The following is a 24,457-nucleotide window of genomic DNA, read 5'->3' on the forward strand; positions in this document are numbered from 1 at the left end:
TCACATTGTCGGCATAGAGAACATCATTGGAGGATCCCATGCATCTTCAAGATGTACGTTTGCATTCAAAGGAACATTGGGCCACATTCTAAGTTTGCCGGTCTGGAAACCAGGGTGCCGTTAAGCTCACCGGCACCCTTGTTTCCGGACCGGCAGACTACGTGTTTGCCTGCCATGGCCGCCGTGCCCGACAGGTCTGACCCTCGGTAGGAAGACCGGTCACGGAAGCACCGGCACTATTAGCAACGGTGCCGGTGCTTCCGTGTCCCCACTCCCATGACTCTAGGGGTATGGGACTTACATTTTACCGGCGCCTGACTTCCTGGCCAGCCGGAGTTGTCATTTCCCAGTGGCACGGGGAAGTCAGGCACCAGTAAAATATTGCAGGTCCAGCGGCAACCGCTGGTAGCACCGGCAGGGTTATCGCCAGACCCGTAATGAGGCCCATTGTCTTGTATCTTACTGATGTCCGCATATGGCTACCAATAGCTGAATGATATGAAGTATCGCACACATGACAGGCACAGACGTACTGAAGGTACACCAATTGTTGAACAGGTCCCTCTATGTGGTGATTGTCCACTCACAACTTGCAGATGTGTAATACTGGTTGTGTATGATGCCTATGTACCCTATTATGCACACGTCTAGTTCCAAACTAGTGTTTGATGGTCAATTGCATGGGTACCAAGTAATTAAGTGTCCTTGTATTCACCTCTAGCTTAGTCGTGGATCGATGCATTTCTCTCGACTGTACAGCTGTCTGGATGTGTTGGCGATTCCTCCTGCACTGTGCCCTCCATTGTCTTCTTCATCCTCCCTGTTTCTGTCTGTCTGCATCCTGTGGTAATGGAACACCCCTACACATGGCAATGGTGTGGAAGATGCAGCACAGCAGGATGATTCTGCTCACCTTGCCTGGTGTATACATGAGCTTTCCTTCTGTGTTCCATTGGTGCTTCCACATTGCAAAGTCATATTCTATCACACTGCAAGTCTTGATGTGTGCCTGCTGGTAGCAGTGGTCTGCAGCCATTGGATGCTTGTGCACAGGGGTCAGAAGCCATTTTCTGCATGGATAGGCAGTTTCCCCTGGGGGAATAGAGGGTACACGTTGGATGTGTCGGTACAGATTTGCCACATGCTCTTTGCCAATACACTCGTGCCCTGACTCTTGTGCTCAGGCAATTACCAATCAGCCATGTTCTCCTGTTGCTCATACTTTGCATCACCTATGGAAAACTGCTGTTTTGCATTGCCATGGCGTCATGTTTGATTCTGGGAACATGGCACATATAAGTGTGAAGACCACATTTGCACCACACACAGCCTGCAAGTCAATGCTCTGGAGCCCTTTAAATTACAAAACATGTGTTCACCTACCTTGAGGCATATGATGGCCACATGTGTTCCATAAATCATAGCTGCAGCGCTGGGGAGACCTGCGCACTGTAGAAATCGAACTTCATATTATTGAGGGTGGTGGCATCTGTTGAGAATTTGATGTGCTTCCTATCATGAGATGATGGCACCCAGCACCTGTGTGAGAACTCTACTGAATGCTAGCTGGGGGATACCAGCAACACGTGCCACAGAGGTCCGGAATCAGCCACTGGCACACAAATGAGAGCTACGCATCACCTTCAGCTGGCGGAATGGCTGTTACAATGTTGATCTGCTCCTCTAGGTCTACAGCTATGGCATCTGTCAGGTCCCAGATGGTGCCTCGGCTGAATCTGTGGATGTGAGTGTGTCCTCTGCTGACATCACCTCGAGACATGCCCTCGGAAGATAGATAAGGCCTCTTCACCCAAGGTTCATGTGGCCTGTAGGGGGGTGATGAATGTCAATATCCTGTGTTATACATATACATATATGTACTTTGGATACTCGAAAGCACACTCCATTGGTGTTTGTTACAAATATCTTAGGCTTGCAGCACAATGGCATGGTGTAGAGCACAGGCATGTGTGAACTTTTGGTGATGTCTGGTGGCCACCCTGCAACGCGGCATGGGACATTGTCATATCAGCCTTCTGCAGGGGCCCATCGGGCCCCACACACCCAGTTTCCTTTCCAATACTAACCCAACATGTGGTGTGGCAGGATCCTCTGTTTCGGCTCATTCTGAGATGTCCCCTCTCAATTCAGCGCAGCCAGTCCCAATGCTTGCCTTGCTCGCTGTCTTCAGCCCATGTGTGTGTGTGTGGTTTTATAGCCACTAAGGGTAGGTGTGCACCTGCAATCAGCATCATACTCTGGTAAGGTTGGCAGGCACATTGTTCATTGTTTTTTTTATACAATTGTATTCAATTTCGGTATGTATGTATGTATGTATGTATGTATGTATGTATTTATTTATTTATTTATTTATACCTTTATAGAGCACACAGGCGCCCGAAGGCATAACGGCACTACTCAGTAAGTATGCGAAACTAAAACAGGTAAGCCTTCAGAGATCTTCTAAAAACCAAATAATCATCCATTCTCCGTATAGCCAGAGGGAGAGAGTTCCAGAGGATAGCCCCCACCACCAAGAAGGCACGCCCGCCGATAACACCTGCACACTAGTGCCTCGAGTGCCACACAGCCGGCGCTGTTTTTATGAAACGATCACCCGAGTCATTGATCCCAGCAACTGACATATCACACCACACTGCAACACGTTTATCACTGTAGCATCACACGTAATAGTAAAGGTCTCATTTTATGCTGATGCCACTAAATGCAATGTTTTTATTCAATGTTATCTTAATTCTGATGAAATCAAATGAATACTTTATTGAAATATTTACCTGGCACATCATGCACACGAATGTGGGTTTTAACCCTCGGACAGAAACCCACAGCCATGAGTCCACCCGCAGCAATGTTGTAGATCTCCAATGGGCACAATGGTAGAAGCAATCCCAAGCAAAACGCTTGCAGACTGAACAAACTGCACAAAGATCTTGATATTGATCATTACTGTTTCTGAGACCTTCTTCATAATTCTCCAATAAAGGGCCCGATTCATGGAAAAGTGTGCATTTGTCCCGCAATAGCTGCAAATTGAGTATGCCACTGCGCGAGCCTTCGTGCAGAATATAAAATGTGCACACCTCATATTCATGGAATCTAGAGCGCAAAGTAACCGTATTCGCAAGTGGTGCCTGGAAGCCCCCTGAAACACCCCCACGCAAAGCATAAACAGCCAGAACAGCTACATTTCAAATACACACACCCTTCAAAACAGTGCATGGGGTCCCCCGGAAGCAGGCCTGCATCTCGGGGACCCTATGCACGGTCCCCCGTAACTGTTGCTTGCACCCTGAGGGCATGCGTATGACACTTCGTAATTCGGGTAAAAATCAGAAATTGTGCATGGGAACCCCAGTAAACCTGCCCAGCGCCCCACTATGCAGCATATGCGCATCCCTAAGTCCGATCAGAACCCTGTCTGCGTACACACATCCCTAGATCCGACATGCAAACTCACCTCTGCGCTGCAACTCCTATGCGCAAGTGCCTTACGCCTGCCTTTGGGTGGTAAAGAGATCGAGGGATTTGCGGGGGCATTTCGCAAGTGAGAGGTTGTGCAGTCACATCCATGAATACGCTTTGCTGTGCACATTTGTGGGAGTGCTATGGACTGTCTGCGGCCCGTCCCTCGTAAAACCCACTTTCCCCTTGTTCTTCCTCATTTTTCGAGTGCCGCCCCCTACTCCGCCTTCTGCGCAGGCCTCGCCCATGCTATGAACAGGGTCTCGCGCAAGGCACTGGGCCGCTCGCAGAGCCGTGCCGAGCATACTCGAAATTCACGCAAGTCCAAGGAATATTGATTGATTGATTGATTTATTTATTTATGGAGCGCTTTACACCAAGGCGCTGTCCCGCGCATTAGTTTCCATGAATCGACGAACAGGATTACGCACGCAGTTTGGTGCACAATTACCCTATTTTCTGCGTATTACCATGAATGGGGCCCAAAGTGTTTACTCAGTGCAACAGTCTTGCATCTTCTCTTCTTTTTATAGAATGACATGCTGTACATAATCCTGCCATCTAGTGGTTTTGTCTGGAAATTCTCTAGCTTGTTTCTATGTTTTTCGTTTTGGGAATGAATTGACTATTGATGTGTCTGTAATGGGACTGCTTTATGGTGTTGACTGTCCTTCCAGCAATGGGTTGCAAATCGACTGTTAAAGGCAAGTTTTATTTCTTAAATGCCATTTTATGTTATGTGAAATCTGTACATCGCCTAAATGCCCTTGCCATGGCTTTAGGTTATCAGGGAATTTGGCAGACCATAGTCTGAACATACATGGTAAACAGTACATTGCATTGCAGGAGAAGAATACAAATATGTGGGTGCAGGGTTCCAAGTTATTTGCTAAGACAGTGAGTGCTGCTGTGAGAACCGTATTTGGCGTAGGACTCATCCAGATAATAAAAGGATGCTGCCCTAAAAGGCATCACGCATATATGCAAATATGCAACTATCGCATGAGCAAATGAATGCAGTTGAGGGCTCTGTGATTAAATGTTAGACAGCATTTTACAATGCATCTATATCTGATAAACATTACTTGTTAAATGGTACATTTTAGACTAGCCATGCAGTTGAACGAACATGATACTTTAAACTTAGATAAGATGTTATGCTCTGTTATTACTTTGCATGCATATTGTGTAAATGTGATCTGGCCTTTGTGTTGGTACATTTCTCGGAACCAACATTTAAATTTTAATCAGTGAATGTGATTTTTGGATGCCAAGCTCAGAGTTGGAGTGTGGCAGCCATCTGGGTCCGTGGACCAGAGAGCAACCTCTGCTCACCCTGTTCCACAAAAACCTTTGGGGGTAGGAGACTGATGCGGGACAAAATATGCCAAAGGTGGGCTTCAAAATTCTTTACAAAATAACGTGTCGAAATTCGGCCTGCCAGCTCTGGGGAATGCCAACTTCGGAGAAGTGTCATGCAAATGGATATATGCCTTTCTTATCTAAGATGAGAAAAAGGTGTGACATTTTCCGCAAACCTCATTTCAGATCCGCGCATCCAATGGGGTCAGGAACAGCGACTTGGCAGGGGTCACCATCTGCTGTGTATGACACAGACTATGCCCAGCAGGTGCTGCAGCCGTCTGTGCCAGCCTTATCTGTGGCAGCGCCCGGGCAGTGAAAGAAAAATGTGTTGCCACCCCCTCCCACCTGCATACCGCTGCTCAATGCGGGGGCGCCAATGTTTTTTTTAACTCTGCGCTCCCGTGCTGGAGCAGGGTCACTGGGATAGTATGCAGATGCGAAAGCATTAGCGTCATATTCTAATGAAAACCGCCCGCTCCTGCGACAGAGTGGGGAGCTAACGACCTCAAAATTATCAGCACCCTATTGTTAGTAAAAGCACTCCCGCTCCCGCACGAGCAAGGCGCATTTGATTTCAACAGGGCGCCTGCCACGACTTTCCCCACCATGCCAGCTCAGAGGTGTCACTGAAAGACTCCCCCGAGCTGGTGTGGCAGGGGACTAATTTACCCCGATCGATTGCCTGGGCAGACCTGCCCTAAGACCGGCGCTGGCAGCCAGTATTGTGTGAGTAACAACTAAAGAGTTTTTCTGTGCTCTTCTTCAAAGGTTGCCATGGCAAGCACATGCAATGGACCTTCACGTGCAGCCACTCTGGCCGCTTCCTCCGCTCCATGGATGGAGAAGAATGGCCGTCCCTGGAAGGCTTGTCCATGCTCAAACACGGCTGGCTGCGCCCACCAGACTCTCCATACAAAAACACCTTTTTAAAATCTATTACTCGATTAACTTGGATCCAAGGAGGCCCCTACAGGGCGCCTGTGACATAGGGTCTCTCTACTTTCTTTTTTTTTTTTTTTTAATTAACTTTATTTCCATTTTCAACAATAATGAAAATATTACATATGTATAAACAGCAGATGAATCAGTAATACACTGTCAAATACATGTCATTAAAGCTTCGATCAAAGAAACTATCACATATCCGTTAAACCCTATTCACAAAGAACAACCCCACATTCACAACCACACAGAACAAAACACAAACACCCACCCTCACAATATCATTCTTGAGACAAGATACAACACCTATAGACCCCATCAAACCAAACAACCTTCACCCATAAAGATCACTAAATTTCCCCCATTGTTCATCATAACATGTTTCCTTGTGCAATTTATAGAACATAGTCTTTTCGTAGGCAGAAAGAACTTGCACATCAAAAATCCAGTCCTCTACCGAAGGTTTCTTCCTCGTCTACTAGACTTTCAATATCTGTTTTGTAGCCACCAACAAAACCTTGGCGATCCAACTAGATGTTACCCAATCAATTTTATAACCCCCGGTCAATAATTGCAAAATAATTGCGGATGAGTTCCTAGGATAAGTAATGTCCCAGACCTGATCAATCCTATCAACCACATCACACCAAAAGTTCTTGACTCTCTCACAGCTCCATAACATATGGATTAACGTACCTTTCTCCTTCCCACAACCCCAACAACGATCATTATCAGTCATACCTAGAGTACACATACGAGACGGAGTCCAATAGATTCTACCCAAAATCCTCTGATGAATATATCGCAGTTGTATATCTCTACTTTCTAAGATAAAAACCGCCTGATCTTAGATAGTTCCTTCACCTGTTTTGAGGAGCTTTGGTCATTGCAATAAGCAAGGCCCCAGATTTCACAACCTATTTTCATTTAAACTACAAGATGTGGGTATGAGGCAACTGGCGCTTGCAGTGCGTCTTTATTCATTTATTTGCTCGCTGACATTTGATTTAGCTGGTGACAATACGCCAGGTTTCCTTAAATATTACATTGCTAGTGAGGGACTGTTTGTGATGACACCTGTTGCGATACCTACGCGCCCCGTTGAATTAGAAGGATTTGTCCTTGAGAGTTAAGGTGACGTTAGAGATCTTGCGTCGCACCAGGTTTAGCTACTACGGAGACTTAGAGCCCCTCCACTCCGTATGTGACAATATGTATTGGTTGTGTTGAACTATACCTTCGTAGTGCGCCGAAAAATAATGGAATAGGCAAGTAGTTATGATCAGAGTTATAAATTCCTTTTATTTTTGTGATATTAGAGCCTTTGTGGATGGCATGTGTTTCGGCATAGCTGCCTTTTTCAAATCCAGGCTATATGGTTAGCTCATAGGTCACTGCATAATGCATGAAGAAGCTGATGTTCACAGGGATGAATCCCTCCTGGACAAAGAAGTCCTCCGTATATTCGAGTGTCCTGGAAAGCCTGGAGGGTAGGCCCTGTTACTGGACAGACAACAGGAAGCCTGTGTCAACTTAAAGCTAGTTCCCACCCCTCTGTATGAAAGGCAGTGAAATGCATGTCTGGGTCCACTGTTTACCATAGGCAAACCCTATGGTAAGACAGGAAGTCTGCTCCCAGCACCAAATTCAAGGGAGACCTGCGTTTTAATCAAAAGTCACAGAGGGCTCAGTTAACCAGAGAGACACTTTGATCTTCAACAGACAGGAAGATGGTGGGACTTGTGGTATATGTTGTCACCCCTCACCTTTTCCTGTTGCAGAGCACTCTGGTCCTGACCTCATGCATAACAGAAGATTATTAGTGGGGACCCAGGATTGATTCATTAAGGTAGGCTTAGCTTGCACAATCGCTGGGGCCCATTTGGCTTTAAAAGAGGGCTGAACCCCTCACTTAGCAGATCATCCAACAACTTCAAAAGGAGTAAGACAAAGGACTCATTTGGACCTGGCTGAAAGTACAGTCTTTCTTACATCTTCCGGCATTGAAGGAAGGCCAGGAGTTCCAAGAGGGAAGCAAGATCCCTCCCCTAAACATCTCCCAGGGAACAGAGGGAGATACCGGACTCATAGGAACCATCCAGCAGCTGCAGAATCGGTTCCCAGCCAGCATATAGCGTGCCCTGCTAGGATCTGTCAGCAACTTCCTAGGTGGGAAGTGCCGGAGAGTCTCTGGACAAAGGACAAGGCCGTTGCCTGCAAAACACTCTCCGGAGCTTTGGGCTGTCCACCCAAAGGTGTCATGGTCATGAAGTCAGGGGCACAGGCATGCAGGGGTTGAATACACAGAAGAGCTGGGTGGACACTGTCCTGGCGCCTTTGGTGCCAGGCTCATCAATAAAAGTAAACAAGAAAATCCATTTAACACCAAAAGACTTTTATTATGGACATAGCACTTCAGATGCATTAACCTTGAACATTCCATCCATTAAGCAGGATGCATTAACCTTGAACATTCCATTCATTAAGCAGTCCCAAGTGTATTCTTGGGTGTGGCTGCTAATGGATTGCCTTCACACGTGCTCACTCTCTAGGAGTGGCAGGGTGTGGCTGGTAAACCGGCACTGATGGGCGTGCCCACAATCTCAATTATATGAGGTACCCCAATTCTCAAGACAGACGCTTTGCGTTATTCTGCACTTGCAAGCAGTGTAACACTCACCGTCACCTGAGGACAGACTTACCTTTGAAGATCCTTCTTCCAGGACATCCTGCTTCCTGCCAGCATACTTACCAACTGGGGGAAGCTGTTCTTACCTGTACAGCTCTTCGGCGAACCAAGTATTCATCTTTACAGTTTCCGGAATGCCGAAAATGGCATTGTGGCACCGCAGCACGACACGCTCCATCGTCGACAGCAGCGCCTGCAAGGAAAAACAGAAGACAAGGTTAGACATTGAAAAAAAAGTCTGTTTAAGGTTGCGCTTCGCCATACTTCACTCTTTCCCTTAAACCATCACTTACCTGCTGTCGAGCATTGCGGCTGCATCCATCTTCCATCCGGCCGCGTCTCCCGTCTCACAGCAGCATTGAGGCTGCATTTCCATCTAAGGGAAGAAAACAGAAGAGAGACATTATTGCCAGCATAAATAAGAGCAACATATACAGAAATTAAAGAGAACGAACAGCATCACAAGAGCTCAAGAAAGACTTACCAATTTTAAGGAGAAGCATAGTCACAGCTGGACTGGACTAATCCTTATCAGGGATCAGTGAAGGAACTAGATCCCATTTGACGCGCCCCTGGCAGAAGTAGCAGGACGGAGAGTTTATCTTCCATAATACACAGGTGAGCTTTATGGGCCGGCGTATGCTAACAGAAACCGTACTTTGGGGTGAAGGGTTTCAGAGGTACAACAATCAGAGTTTGGCACACTCACACACTCTTATCGCTACCCAGGAGCAGTATCACCACGTACCACCGCTCACAGCTTTTCTACTGGGGGAGAGGCCTGAAGGGGGTGATTCAAGTTCAGGGAGGGCTGCAACCGTGCCCCAAGGCCTCCGCAGAGACCAGGTGAGCGTAACAAAAGGATGACACAAGCCCTGTGAAAAAGCTAGGAGGAGTGCCACTCAAGCAGCCATATTTGGACTCAATAGGAATGGGGAGGACGGATGCACCGGCACCATTTATGCCGGTGCATCGGTCAAGGTCTGCGAGTGGTTGCAGTTCCGCCCACCAGGTCATACCTGGCAGGCGGAAAGGCACCCGCTCGCAGACCTCGTAGTTTGACGGTCCGGTAACAACAGTGCCAGTAGCTTACTGGCACCGGTGTTACCGGACCAGCAACATTGTAATGAGGCCCAATGATTTTTGGGCCGAGCGGCCATGCCAGCCAGCCTGCTGCCGCCCATCTAGCCTTGCTTGCCGAACTGCCTGCCGCTAGATACCCGCAGCTGTCTCCGGCCACACTCTTTGTCTCAGGAACTGCGAAGCACCCTGGAACTGCCTCGATGCTGTCGGGCATCAAGAACTTCTTAGGCACCAGGTACATTGTGTTTCTGCCCCCCGGGTCCTTCTCCGAAGGCCCCTAGAGACGGTTACAACCCATTGCCCCTTGGTGCTGAAACCAAATAGCCTTGAACAGTGAGACTGATTACTTTACCAAATACCCTCCTGTCAGTATGCAGAGTCCACCCCTTTCCTTCATGAAACTGTCCTCTGTGTTCCTATACAGGGTGGGTTGTATTTTGTAGTGTGCTAGAACTGTCTGTTGTAGTAATAATAAAGGAGATATTTGTATCCAACCTTGACTGGACAGTCCCTTTTATCATTGGATAATAATTGTACTTTCGCTGTGTTGCAACTAACCAACGATCCACGACCTTGCAGAGATAATCCTGCCGTTCCGTCTACGTTTCCGAAATTGGACAAGGAGGTTTATAATTGACTTGTGTTCCAATCCCTTCTTGTGTACTAGAGGTGTGGGGATAATTGAAGGTTTAGAAACCGATATTCATCCATGCACCACTGGTGCTCAGGAAGTTGATTCCTCACAGCGAGACTCAACAATCTACAGCCAACAAGTAGGTTTGCCCATGCACGGGTTTGCCCAAACATGGTCCAGCGTTCACTCTACCTAGAGGCCACTCACACACACTATGGTCAATGAGGCCGGAACATGTATAGGACAGTGCTTAATTTGTAGGAAAATAAGTGCCAGGGCCCAAACATTTTGTAGCATGCTTGTGACACTGCGGGCGGGCAGGTCCCCACTGTTGCTGCCACCACCCATAGCTGCACCACACAGTATCGACATATTTGGAGTTACAGTACAGCTCCCACCTGTTCATTGGGGTTGATGGATGCTCTGGCTTTCATTACTTCATAATCAATCTGAGTCTGAGACAATAAGTGCTGGGGCTCAGAAATAAGTGCTATAGCTGAGCCCTGGCAAACACCCCCACAAATTAAGCAATGGTATCGGTTTGCTTTTTCCTCTTGCAACCTAGTAATTTGAGCGGTATTGGCCCTTTTGAGGTGGGCCCCAGCCTGATTTCTACATGGTCTTTCCCCCTTCTATAACTGCACAAAAGGCTGAATAGTGATGCTTTTCAAAGATATCATTGGTAATTGCTAGTGGTTATGAATAATTCAAAGTGTTACCATACAGCACTCTTCAGTCTTGTTGCAGTAATAATGCCTAATATACTGTACTCAAGCACAAAATATTTGCCAGTGGAAATTACTTGGGGTTTTAAAATGGTTTTAAATATTGTGTCAGGAGATGACCATCAGAGGACACCGTACAATATCTCAGAATGCTGGGAATTATGCCAATGGGCTATGCACTGTCGATGGGCTTGCTCCTCCTTAACGCTCAAAACACTTGGGCCTCCATTCATAATGTCTTCTAGGAGTGCAACCCCTGCCCTGCTGTACATTATGTCCTCACTGATGTAGGAGTCGAAAGACTAAGGAGTAACACACTGGCTCCTGTGTTTTCTGAGGGAGCGCTGGGGCAGAACAATGAGCTTCACTCCACTGAACTGCCTGAATAGTCGGTGGCTTGGGATCCCTGCACACAGGTAAGTGGAAAAGGGAGACCAGGTGTGCATCTATCCCTCTCACCCCTCAATCCCCACCCCTCTAGCATTCCTTCACCCTTGCCAGCAACTTGCTGGTGGGGAACAGCAAAAGAAAGAGCAAGAACTACCTCTACCTCTTCCACATCCACTAAGGCCAACAGAAGGGCACAGTGCTTTAAGTGGGTGGGGAAATAAAAAGGGGGAGGGTTATCATTTGGGTGTGTGGCTTAAGTGGTAGGTGTGGCTTATGATTTGATGGGTGTGTCCTAAAAAAGCACAAGTAAGAACAGAATGCTCAGGAGTAATATTCCAACACTGTCTGATTAGTAAATTCTCCCCACTTAGATGTACTCTCCCTTAAAGTATAACAAATCAAAGTTCCATGTCATTATTTATTGGACCCTCGCCTAGGTCCAGGGGAACTAATATCTGAGTACATATGTCAAACATAGGCATGCCTAAAGTAGGAGTGTTATTTAAAACAAAACAACAAAACTTGCAATAGTTCAATCACATTTTCAAACAATGAATTGAACATTTTCCAGAATCCCACATAATAATCTTCAAGAGCATCTTTCTGTGCCTGAGGATGCTCACAATGCCTTTCATCAGCTGACCATCTTAAATTTGCTAGCCAACTTTTAACAAAGGACATTGTCTTAAAAGTTTTCACCAGAGGAACATTATATTTCAGCCATAAAGAAAATGAAACAGTGGCCACGTGGCGGGATGCTCTGATTGGAGAAGCAGTTAAGTTCATGGCCCTTTCACGAACTGATTACTTGCAGGTAATATTTCCATGCAGATGAGCAATTTCCAAAATGCTTCACGGTACCTTTTGCCGCCAAACTCCTTTGAATATCTGTAGGCATATATGGTGTGTCTGATTGGAAGTTCACATTTTAGCACAGTCCCTGAATGTAATTTTCGCCAAATAGAACAATTTCTTCATCCACAGGTATATGGCTTGCATATAACACGCTGGAACTTTCTATAAGTTCTTTATCACAGTCTGGAGCACACCTTTTAGCAATGTTAAAACCACAGACTTTCATAAAACTGACTTTCATTGAGTGGCACAGACTTTGCCCTTCCATGAGAAAATGAATGTCCTTGAATTGCCATTTATCTATTGCACTCCAAACAGGACAAGCAAAAGCCCCAGGAGATTCTTTTATTGCAGAAAAGCAACATACTTGCACAACCAAAAATCTCTGAGCATCAGCAATTGTGATTTCCCGCCTCTGCAGAGCCAGTGATAAGCCCTTCAGTTCTTGGAGGGAATCACACATCCGTCTTCAATCTTTTAGGAAGGAACAAGTGGTAAACTTCCATAGTAGACCATCATCTTTGCTCTATCTCTTATGGGTCTTGGGTGGGGGGGGTACTTGGAAGATTCTCCAAAATGTATATGCAAAGAAGAAAGAAAAGCCGTTCCAAACAGCTTTAACTGTTGTATAACGAGTGGTCGAAGTGGGCGGGAGCGGACAGGAGCGGTGCTCCTCTACTTTTTTAAGTGATCTTTTACAGCTCTTATACTATTATTTTAAAAAGGAACTGTTCCAGAATGGTTTCATTTTGAAATAAAAGTATAGGAAGATGGTGAAACTTGCACTTTCAGTACGCTGCACTTAATATTCCCCAAAACAGCAAGTGCAAGTGTTTGGGGGTGTGTATTGTGTGTGAGGGGGACGTGGTGATGGAGGTTGTAGGGAGTGGGTACAGGCCAGCAGGGAACATAGTTCCACTACTTCTTTTCATACACTTCGACCACTGTGTATAACTTGATACAACCAATCTTGCATCAAGCATTTTGCCTTTTTTCTTTAGCTACAGACACGGATCACTGGCTGCCATTTCTAGCTGTCTTGTGTGGGACATATTGCATAGATAGTTATAATTGTTCTTTTATAAATTACTTAATACCGGGGATCAGTTTCTAAGCTTGAGCCCAGGATTCAAACCTGTGTCGTTAAGCGTTGTCTTGCTTCCAAGACAAACGTGTTGCCCCTGAGCTATCCTCCCGGCCCTGGTGGAGTAAAAAGAGTCGATGATCATGTTAAATGCTTGGCTACACCTACGTCCTCAAATGTGTCTGCTACAGCAAGTACAAGGTATTGAGCCATGCAATGCCAAGGTAATACCAGATTTGGAAATTTGGCTGGCAATAAACGTTGTCACTTCACCATTTTTACCAAACATTATAGGAAAATCATGAGCACAAACAGCAATCCAGATCTCGTGCAATAAAGCTCTTGTTATGCCAGCGTTCTCCAAATATCCCACGAGAGCTGCCTCCATGGCCAATGCATTTGTTTCTTGCAACTCAACATGGCGAAAGAAAATGGTGACTGGGTTACTATGAGCCCCAAAAAGACCCTCTAGATAAATAATGAAAGTGGATTAATTTCTTATAGGTCTGCCCTTTTCTTCTCTAACTGTATCTGTAACTTGCCAGCTTCTGCTGCATGTCTGATGCAATATGTCTGACTATTTCAGTTGCAGTAACATTACTACGCAACGCGGAGCCCATCCCACTGCCATTCACTTCCTGAAGGTCTACTAAATCAGGCTGATCCTTGAATGGCTGACTCTTTTGGCCAGGTAGAAGACTGTGTTAACAATCCTGCACATTCTCTAGAACGTTGCCCCTGGTTTGCTGCATGGTTTGCTGCATGGTTTGCTGCATGGTTTGCTGCATGGCTTCCACCATGCAGTTCTTTTTTCTCCCTGTAAGAATGTCACCACTTGACTTAAGTTCGACAATCTTCTTTCTAAGCGGCTTCCGCTGAGCTTGTTTTCCAGAACCTGTGGGACGCGCCTGTCCATTGGCCCATTCTACACCAATGTGCAACCCCTGCGCACTGGCAGGCATTGATAAGCCACTCATTGATGTAACTTTCCTACACACAGAAAATCCAACGTCACCTGGAGCCAGAAAAATGCATTCATATTCTTCTTTAAAATAGCCCCATTGCTGCACGCTTCATCCATCACAAACTGGCTCTTCTTCTGTCATGAGCTGCAGGGCAGTGGCGGGTGCACCTGCCCTTCTGTGCTCATTAGCACAAACATCTGAGCATATCTGTGCTGGGTGGGTCGCTTCCTCATCCCCGCTCAGACTGGGGGTAGCCTCCTCCACGCCACATCTTTTCCACTCTGGCATGTAGTCAAACAAACCTCTACATAGACTTGCACTTTGGAAATGCACCGGAATTTGCTGGCTTCTTTAATTGCTGTGAAGAATCTTGGGGAGGGATATCACAATGGATCCACATTTCCAATCTGATCCTTTGCCAGAATCTCTTTCTAGCTGATTGGCTCTTGCCTGTGCCCCCTGGATACTCTTAGATTGCTATCTGTGACAAATGCCATTCCAATTTACTGCACTGTCCGGTACACAGTTTGTATAACAGTTATTCCATTATACGTGCCAAGCAGATTTTATCATACACGTACTGAGCAGCTTTAGGCTGTCTCCATATATATATCTTCTAAAAATACATTCCCAGTAAGGTGGCACTACCAGTGAGCCCGGATCCGCGCTTAGAAACCCAACTGAGGTATTAAGCGTGTTATTAAAAATAAATAAATAAATAAAAAAATAAAATACATACAGGGCCCCATTTGTCAATCTCCTCCTCTTGTAATGGTGTAATCATTATTTGGCTGGATAATTCTTACACACATGTGGATTCCCTGCGATAAGTGGTGAAAGCAGTGAAAATGTTAAAATATGGAAAAAATATTCCACTTGTACGCCCGTCTGCAACCCCCTCGACCCCCCAACACACATACTTACGTATCTCTTGCCCACGTGGACACAGGAAACCATGACTAGAGAGCAAAAGAAACACATTGGAAAGCAGGACCAATGCTTTCTTATAAAAAATAGTAACATTATCGTGCACGATTAATGATGCAAATATTGGGCTGGCTGGAAAGGTCTTCTCTTACATGCCTGCTCCTCTCCTTTTGCAACGCCTAATCTGAGAGCAGCACCGATCTCCTGTTCTAGATTTCCTACCAGCCTTGTATGGAGAAGATGGGCAGACAGTCACCCTCTATGTTTACAGGATGTAACATTTTATTTAAGTCAGTTCCAGAAAGTTTTCCAATGGCAAAAACCAACTTTGTGCCCTGCCCAATACAACATGCAGAGGGAGGAGTGAGGAAGGGATTCACATTGTCATGAACAGGACTGCACCAAGGCTCTCCCACCCATGTACTTGAGCGCATGGGGACCAATCCCGTTGGTGACGGTGCGCTATATAAGTACCTTTACCAGAACATAGCATAACCCTGCTGCACTGTCACGGCGCTGTACATGAGCCCAGAGACGCACTGAGCCCTGGCCTTGCTATGCAGTAGCATGTGAACTGCACAGGCAAGTGCGCCCAGGAGCCCTTGCCTGCCGTCGATATCAGAGTTGCTTCTCTGGATCCTGCATTACAGAATATCTGGAATAATCCATGCAAAGTGTATTTGCTATTTTAGACCCCAATCACAGCTTGTTTCCCCAATGCCTTCCACCCCCTACCATGCAACAAAACATACACCAGTAGCAAAACATGGGATGGACTAGCAGTATGAGAGACTTTATGGCTGGTGGTTTCTTGCTGGTGAAGAGCTGCCTGCCTCCCTGCACGTGAAAGCTATCCTCCCACTTCCCTCTCAAGACAACGGCTGGTACAACTGAGACAAAAACTTAAAATCACAAATCAGCATCACAGAAAGACCTGCTGCAACGCCCTCCAACTGTGCTTTATGTGCAGTAAGGCAACACCCAAGAGAGATGGTGACTGCCTTCGGGAAAATGTTGTCAGATGCCGCCCACCCACACGTACTCTGACTGCCCTGAAAATCAGCAGAGGGACAGAACCCGGGAAAATACCCTCTTCAGTCCCGCAACGCCGTTTTCCAGATTCCTGGACCTGGCAAATCATCATGCCCACTTGCCCTTCACTTACCCCACCCTTCTCCCAGGTTTAGCTTTCAACACCACTCTGTTATATAAAGACGATTAGAAAAGCACCAAATTATCGTCCAGCGGGGGTCGTGGCCAAGTGCCGTTGCAGGATGGATGCTTGACGGTCAAGCTCTGGCTCCAGATAATATTTTTGTTAGCTTAAATGGTATGGCGTGCGGAAATTATATGTAAAATCCTGGTGCTCACTTGTCTTTGTGTCCCTGGTGGTCCATGGGGAATTTCCATCCAGCGTCTTCCATGACCGAGGTGAGACGCGTATGAAGAGCGAAGGGCCTGCAAAGACGGGAAGTCGAGTGACGCGCTTCCCGACACTCCAGTCAGCTGATCGGGTACACGTAGCGAGAGGACGCAAATATACAAAGGGACGTGGTTTTCTCTCATAATACGGGCCAAGCATCATTCATACACGCTGGAAGACTGAATTTTCAGGTATTTAAACTAATTCCTGAGGAGAAAGAATAGGAAAAGAGGAAAAGAAATGAAATGGCTAATTAAGTAACTGTTTCCTCTCAAGGTCTTTAAAGTCTAGTCTCCACTATAACATGCTGTAATCCCCAAGTAAGACGTTAGCACAAGCATGTGAGGAACCGATTAATAAGGACAGGAAGAGAAGATAAAGGAAAGTGCGTATGCTGTGAAATATGTAACACAGCTTATAGTCTTTGGTCGATAATTTTGCTTCATGACCAGAAGTTTCTAGGAATTTGAAGCTAAAGTTCGGGGTCTTCAGCATCACTATACTTTTATATAAACAATACACATACAAACAATATTTTTCCATACGATTAACGGTACCCTGCAAGAATTCAAGAACTCAGAGTAAAGATCTGGGATATGTGCACCATCTCACCGAAGCACTTAGGGGAAACTGGCTATAATTTCAAAGACAATAGAAAAACCTCTGAACAAAAACCTGGCATTTCAGCACCATCCTTCTGAAGAACGTGCTATAATCTCAGACAGTGAGACATCATATCAGTCATCTTCACCATGACATCTAAAAAGAATCCAATTAAAGGAACTTCAGTCTCTACTTCCAATAGGAGACCAAAGAGTGAATCTCCAATGCCTAAAGAAGACACATCGGATGCTACCATGCAAGCCATAGTTGACGAGATCAAAGCCCTGAAGCCCTTTATAGAGGCAACATAATGATGATAAATGGTCTACCTTTGAGGCAAGAATTTCGGAAGAAGAACAAAGGGTGAGCAATGCGGAGGACATTACTGGAAGAGTCCAAGAACTTGAAATCCCTACAGAAGCACACCGAAAACCTTGAAAATCGTAACAGAAGGAACAACATACGAATTGTTGGTCTTCAGGAAGGTACTGAAGGAGGAGATCCAATATCTTTTGGAAATACTCTTCTAATGAAGTTTCTAGAAATACCATCATCAATTAAATTCAACATCCAAAGAGCCATTGAATCGGACCACCCACATCTATACATTCCTTTAGTAGTTCCAACAGCGGCACATCCAGAACAATGATTATTGCACTATTAGACTACACTCATGTGTTCATTATAATGGAGAAAGTTAAACTATTAAAACATCTTACGTGGATTGGCAGGAAACTCTTCATCACCCAAGATGTATCAAATGCCACCGCTGCCAGAAGGGAAGAACTCTTTGCCTTTCGACCGGCTTTCAAACAACTAAATGCAAGATATGGTATTATACACCCAGCTACCCTTAAAATGGGTGCACATCTTCATTTCACGATCCTCTTACCTTAAGAAATGTCATTCAAAATCAAAGAAGAGAAGATATGGACATGTCTAGACCTTTTAGCTAATGATCCACCACTCAAGTTGTTATCTGTTGCAATGATTTACGTCATAAATCTTATTTTTTGGAGCGGGGCGCTGTGTTAGCCGTCTTCACAGAGGCTCTTCCACACCCATTTTCTTCTTTTGCTCAGCATGAATTGGAGTGGCCGCTTCCTGTTTGCCACTACTGTAGTTCAAGTTCTTCTTTATCCAAGTCCAAAATTCTTCATGCTGATCTTGTTAGTCTCCCTTTTGCCCTTTCGTATTCTTCCTTATGTGTCTATACTGAGTGCTTATTTGATGCTTATCTTTTCTCAACTGACAATTTATATATTTTGGCTTATTATCATATTTAATTTGTCTGGTTACAATGCATAGCGTTTAGCTATTTAATTCTTGTCAGATATTATTTTGATCTCCTAAATTCAATGTAACAACGTGGAACGTTAAAGGGTTACACAACCCTGTAAAAAGGCAGATAGTTCTCTCTCACCTAAATAGAACCAAACCCTCAATTGCCTGCATTCAAGTGTCTCACATTTCCAATACTGATGCAGCTAAATTCAAGCGCCATTGGGTTGGTCAGGTCTTCGCTAGTGCAGCCATTGGGAAGAAGAATGGTGCCATAATTCTGATCAATAAAAGGTTTAACTGTCAAATATCAGCAAAGGAATCTGACGATATAGGCAAATGGGTAATGGTCAAACCTCTTGTAGACTCCATTGAATTTACTGTTCTCAATGTATATGGACCTACCTCTCTGGATTCTTCCTTCTGGTCTAACCTCAAAAACCATGTCTTCCACTCTAATCCTAATAATATAATTGTGTGTGGGGACTGCAATGACATTGTAGATCCATGTCTAGATAGAAAATCTAGTTTTTGTTATAAGCCCACAAAGTCCCATACACAATTTACTAACTTTTTATCTGAATTAGGCCTTATAGATTCTTGGCGTATCACTCACCCTACAGACTCTGAATTTACGTTATTTTCTAACCCTCACAAAACCCTATCTAGATTAGATTACATATTTATCTCCAAATCTCTCACAAGTCAAATTACTAATGCCAAGATTGGTTGTATAGCAAACTCGGATCATGCTCCGGTTCATCTACAACTATCTTCACCACAGAAGTCATGAACTCCTGGAAGATGAAGATTTAACTCTGCTCTGCTCAAAGATGAGACTTTCATTTCCTTTATTATGCAACAACATAATTATTACTTCTCAGAAAACTCAAGTCAAGAAACCTCAGTAACAAACAATTGGGATTGTTATAAAGCAGTCCTTCGGGGACACATTATTTCTTTCATGGCCAATAAAAAAAAGAGCTCAAACTACAGTCAGAGAATATACTGAAAGAGCTCAAAGCCCTTGAATCTCAATTTTCATGCACCAACTCAGTCTCAACTTTAAATTATATCACTAAACTTAGATTTCAATATAATAAAATTGTTAACCAATATTCATGCGATAAACTTCTCAAATATAAACCAAAGATCTATCAACTCTCTAATAAATCAAGTAAGTCTTTGGCATCCTACCTACAACTTAAAAAAGATAAAAAATATAATTACAGTCGTAAAAGATGATTTAAGTAGAAGAAAGTTTTCAAATAAGGCATTCTAAAAGTTTTCTCAGATTTCTATAAAAAAAATTATACTCTTCAGAAATATCCCCCAATGATGACCACATCAAAAACTTCCTGGATGCGGCTCCACATTCTTCATCCCCAGTAATTAATCTCCAGCCACTTAACTCCCCTATTTCCATCTGTAAAATCCAGAAGGCTATTAGAAGCCTTAAAAAAGGTAAAGCCCCTGGCCCAGATGGCTTTTCTAGTGACTTCTATGCACATTTCACTAATATCATAGCACCCAAGCTCAACTAACTATTCTCTCAATTTATTATAAATGGTGAAGCACGAGGATCGTTTCTAGAAGCAATGCTTATAGTGTTCCACAAAGCTGGTAAAGATCCTGAGCTCCCCCAAAGCTATAGACCCATTTCCCTTATTAATACAGAGTGCAAAATGTTTGCAAAGATACTGGCCAATAGACTAATATCAGTAATGCCCAAACTAGTAAAACAAGATCAAGTCGGCAGACTTTCCTCCTCTAATATACGTTTAATTTAAAATTCCATAGACCACATTAAGAACTCCAAAGACACATATGCTGTGTTGGCCCTTGAGCCTGAGAAAGCATTTAACCGAGTTGAATGGAAATTTATGTTTGAAGCCCTTACGTGGCATGGGTTGAAGCCCCCTTTCCTAAATATGGTAAAAGTACTCTACTTTAATCCAATAACCTCAATTTTCATCAATGGTCATCTATCTCCTTTCATCCCCCTTTTTAGAGGCACCTGACAAGGATTCCCCCTCTCTCTGCTCCTATTTATTTTAGCACTAGAACCCTTTTTGGAGAGAATAAGACTTAATGCCAACATAAAGGGTATACATTGTGGTGATGTACATATTAAGTTAGCAGCATACGCCGATGATATATTCTTATTGCTTAAAGACCCAAACTCTTCCATGCCACACATCTTACATATTATCTCTGAATTCTAAAACGTATCAGGATATAAATTAAACACAGACAAATCCGAAGTCCTTCCCCTTAATGTTCACTGCATCAAACATCATATTTTGACCACAGGTCTGAAATGGTGTCCAAGTGGTCTCAAATATCTGGGAATCCACATTTCTGCTTCCATTAAAGACATAATCAAACACAACAACAAATGCCCTTTTATCAAGAATACAATAAATAACTGACTCCTGGTCCCCTCTATACCTCTCCTGGTGGGGTAGGTTAGAATCCATTAAGATGACGATAACGCCCATTATCCTATACCTTCTATATATGTTACCAGTCTCTCTTCCCTCTCATTTCTATAAAGCCATTGACTCTTGTCTAACCAAATTCCTCTGGAAGAAAAACAAGCATAGACTATCCCTTCATAAACTCAAGCTCTCACAGACAATGGGTGGAGTTGGATTTCCAGATTATAGGACATTTCATATTGCTTTTGTTTTAAAACAGACTCAATTGTGGTTTACACATGAATCCTGTGATGATGTACCTAATGGTTATGTCTGAAGAGAGCGTTGGTATCCCCCTTCAACTTAGCTGACTGCTTCTATATCAAGACAAAAACAAAATGTATCAAATGCACAGCTACCATACTATCCATATGATAACAAAGAAATGTTTTATTTCCTCTGTTAATGTGTCAAATCAATTTATTTTATCTTATATTTGGTTTAATCCCCTAATCAAAATCAATAATAAGTCACTTTTTAGGAGGCCATGGCTCTCTCGAAACATTAAATACCTTGATCAATTGATTGTTCCAGGTCCACCTATTAATTGTAATGTACTTATGGAGAGATTTAAGGTTCCTTGTTCCTTTTTACAGCAATTGTTGTCTATTATTAATGCTATTGTCAAAAATTATGACTCTCTTATTAATAGAATTTCATTCCCCCATACTGAAAGACTACAATCCCTCTGCAAATCAACATGTTCTGCTACCTTATATTACAAAATTCCCTGTCATAATCCATCCTCTAACATTCTGAAGGACTGCCTCCTGGCTTGGCAACAAGACCATGCAACTGCATCTGACCAACTTGAATGGCCCAAAGTGTGGAATCATATATCTAAAATCACACCTTTAGCAAGTATACTGCAAACAATGTTCTTTTTTCACCACAGAATTTTCATTACTCCAGTAACTCTTTTAATATATGGGCTATTATTAGATGACAAATGTTGGAGCTGCCTTCTCTCCCCGGGTTCCTTTAAACACATGATCCTAGATTTCAAATTTGTTTCAGCGTTCTGGACAGAGGTTTGGAAAGTCATCAAAAACATGTTTAATGTGTCACTGGACTTCTGCCCTCAGATTGTCTTTGATGGTAGTACTACCATTTCAGGTATCACATGCAAATATAGCAAGCTAATGTTTGATTTACTTATTACGTTAGCCATGAGAATAATTACATCTACTTGGAAAAACCTAGATAAACTTAATAATAACATATGGTGGAATGTATTTTGCAATACCCATGGATTAGAATCTTGTAACGTCTCCACTACATCTTTATTGTGTAAGCATAAGCTCAAACGGAAACCTTTTACTGAATTTCTTGCTAGGCCATCAATAGTTTAACCAGCTTTATACATTAACCATGTCATGCACTCTCCTTTTCCTCCTCCCCTCCCCTCTCCTGAAACTTAGCACTCGTTCGTGGATGTCTTGTTTTTGTACGTCATGTCTTGTCCATTTATATTCCCCCCTTACCTGTCCCCCTTTTTATCATCCAAAAAATGTAAATATTGTGTATTAAGACTATGGGCCTCCTTACGAGCTTGCCGATCCAGATACAACGGTACCGGTGAGCTTGACGGTACCATTGTACCCGGACCGGCAAACTCTGAGTCATGCTCGCGGGTGCCTTTTATTTCGCCATGTCTGACCTGGTGGAATGAAAGGCACCCGCGAGCACAGCATGCCTGTAGCACAAGCACTGCTACGAACGGTGCCGGTGCTACAGGCATCCCCATTCCCATTGAGCCCATTCCCATTGAGCCCTATCGGGCTCAATGGGAATGGGGATCACCCAATTCCGGCACCCGCGAAACGGCAATTACCGGGTGCGGCAGTGCCAGAATACCCCGGTAATTGCCCTTTCGCGGGTTCCGGACCTTCTTGCAAGTTTGGAGGTAGCCTTGACGGTTTTAACGGCAAGGCTACCTCCAACCTTGTAATAAGGCCTATCTTCATACTAGGCCTTATTATAATATATTTTACAAGTTAAATATTATGCTGTTACTGTTTTATGCTTTGTGTAGATACTACTTATCAATTGTTTTTGATGCCATGTATGATTATATCATAATACAAATCTTTAAACAAAAAAAGAAAACCACCAGATTATAATAAAGTACTCTGAAACATATCTAAATTCTCAAGAAGAAAATAGCATGAAGGTAGTCTTGCATGGTAGACTACAAATACCACAATGGAATGCATTGGAAGGTGAAAAACGAATAACCTGTGAGTTTTGATGAATCTATTTTCAAGACTCGCAGCAAAAGATTGAGCCTCATTATGAATTTGGCATTAATTCACGTGTAAATCCATTACCGCAAAACGCGTTTACTGTTACCGTCAATCTGTCCTGTGGGTTTACAAAGGGGATTATGATTGGGGAAGAGCAGTGGTAATGGCCATTTGTTTCCCTTGCCCTCCCTGAGGATTTTGGCAGAATTACCCCAATTGTTTCTGCCGCAGTAATTTCACCAATTTCTGTTATGAAAGTGGAAAATCCTCCACTTCAACGTCAAACCCGGCATTTGGCGGTGCGGTAAATACGCTAGTAATTCCATTACTGTCAAAAAATGTGTTGGTAACAGAGGTACTGCCACTATTTACTGCATTGCCAAACTTGGAATCAGGCGCAATGTGTGTAAAGGCAACATGGTTGTTTTTCCTTGTTTGACAATGGCAGACTTCATGTACTTTCAAGACTCACAGCAAATATATCACATGAACAGGCAACCTGGTTGACTTTTCCTTGCTTGACAAAGCATGAAACATATGCAAGGAAAAAGTGACATTGTACAAACAAATATATACTTTTTCTGTGTCAAATAAGATCCAATAATTGGATGGGGAGGTGTAGAAAGGGAAAGTGTCTCCAGAGCTTGACTGCTGGGTGGGAGGTTACAGCTCGGCCTCGCAAGGCATTGAATGGTCAACTTTCAGAACACATTTTGTGGAATACTTGGCACACACACAGCAGCGATGGTGTCACATTTGACTCGTCCCCAATTTTTATTTAAACAATTGGTGAATTTATCAAGCTGGACTGTTCTTTCACATGATCTAGCAGGTACATTTCTAGCCTGGAGCCAAGCAACATTGTTACAAAGAAGCGCAGAAGCCAAGTACCATGTGCTACTGAGGGTCATTTGGGAAAGTGTCTGACCTCAGAACCAGACAAAGTCGGTCCATATCCTTGCTCTCTATCAGCACAGTTCGGAGGCACTAAGCAGTGAAATTAATTCAAAGAAGCATACGCTACGTTTTCATTGCCACGTGTATGCCAAGTAATTCATATTGAATCCAGAATTATTGGCAGTGCCGGCCCCAGGTCTTGGGTCCCCCCACATTGTTCTCGTCCACGCGCGAATACAAACAAGTGACGATGGGTTAAAGCCCTCGCAGGACAAGGCCGCCGTGTTGAGCGAAGCATGTGGGCAGGCGATGCTGTCCGATTATACGTAGCATGCTTTGCTACATCCCCCTTCTGTGACTATAAGAACCAAGGTACGGACCCTCT

The 24,457-nt window shown here is 44.0% G+C and overlaps 1 long non-coding RNA gene across 1 annotated transcript in view; it reads left to right on the top strand.

The window, feature by feature from the left end:
• LOC138565968 (uncharacterized) overlaps window positions 1–24,457 on the top strand; it is a 217,207-nt gene that overhangs the window by 59,603 nt on the left and 133,147 nt on the right. The window contains exon 2 of the long non-coding RNA XR_011301745.1: window positions 2,385–2,421. This is a non-coding gene — a long non-coding RNA (uncharacterized lncRNA). The remainder of the gene's footprint in view (window positions 1–2,384; window positions 2,422–24,457) is intronic.

This window comes from Ambystoma mexicanum, chromosome 2p, assembly GCF_040938575.1.
Source record: "Ambystoma mexicanum isolate Mex_15411 chromosome 2p, UKY_AmexF1_1, whole genome shotgun sequence".
Classification (NCBI taxonomy): Eukaryota; Metazoa; Chordata; class Amphibia; order Caudata; family Ambystomatidae; genus Ambystoma; species Ambystoma mexicanum.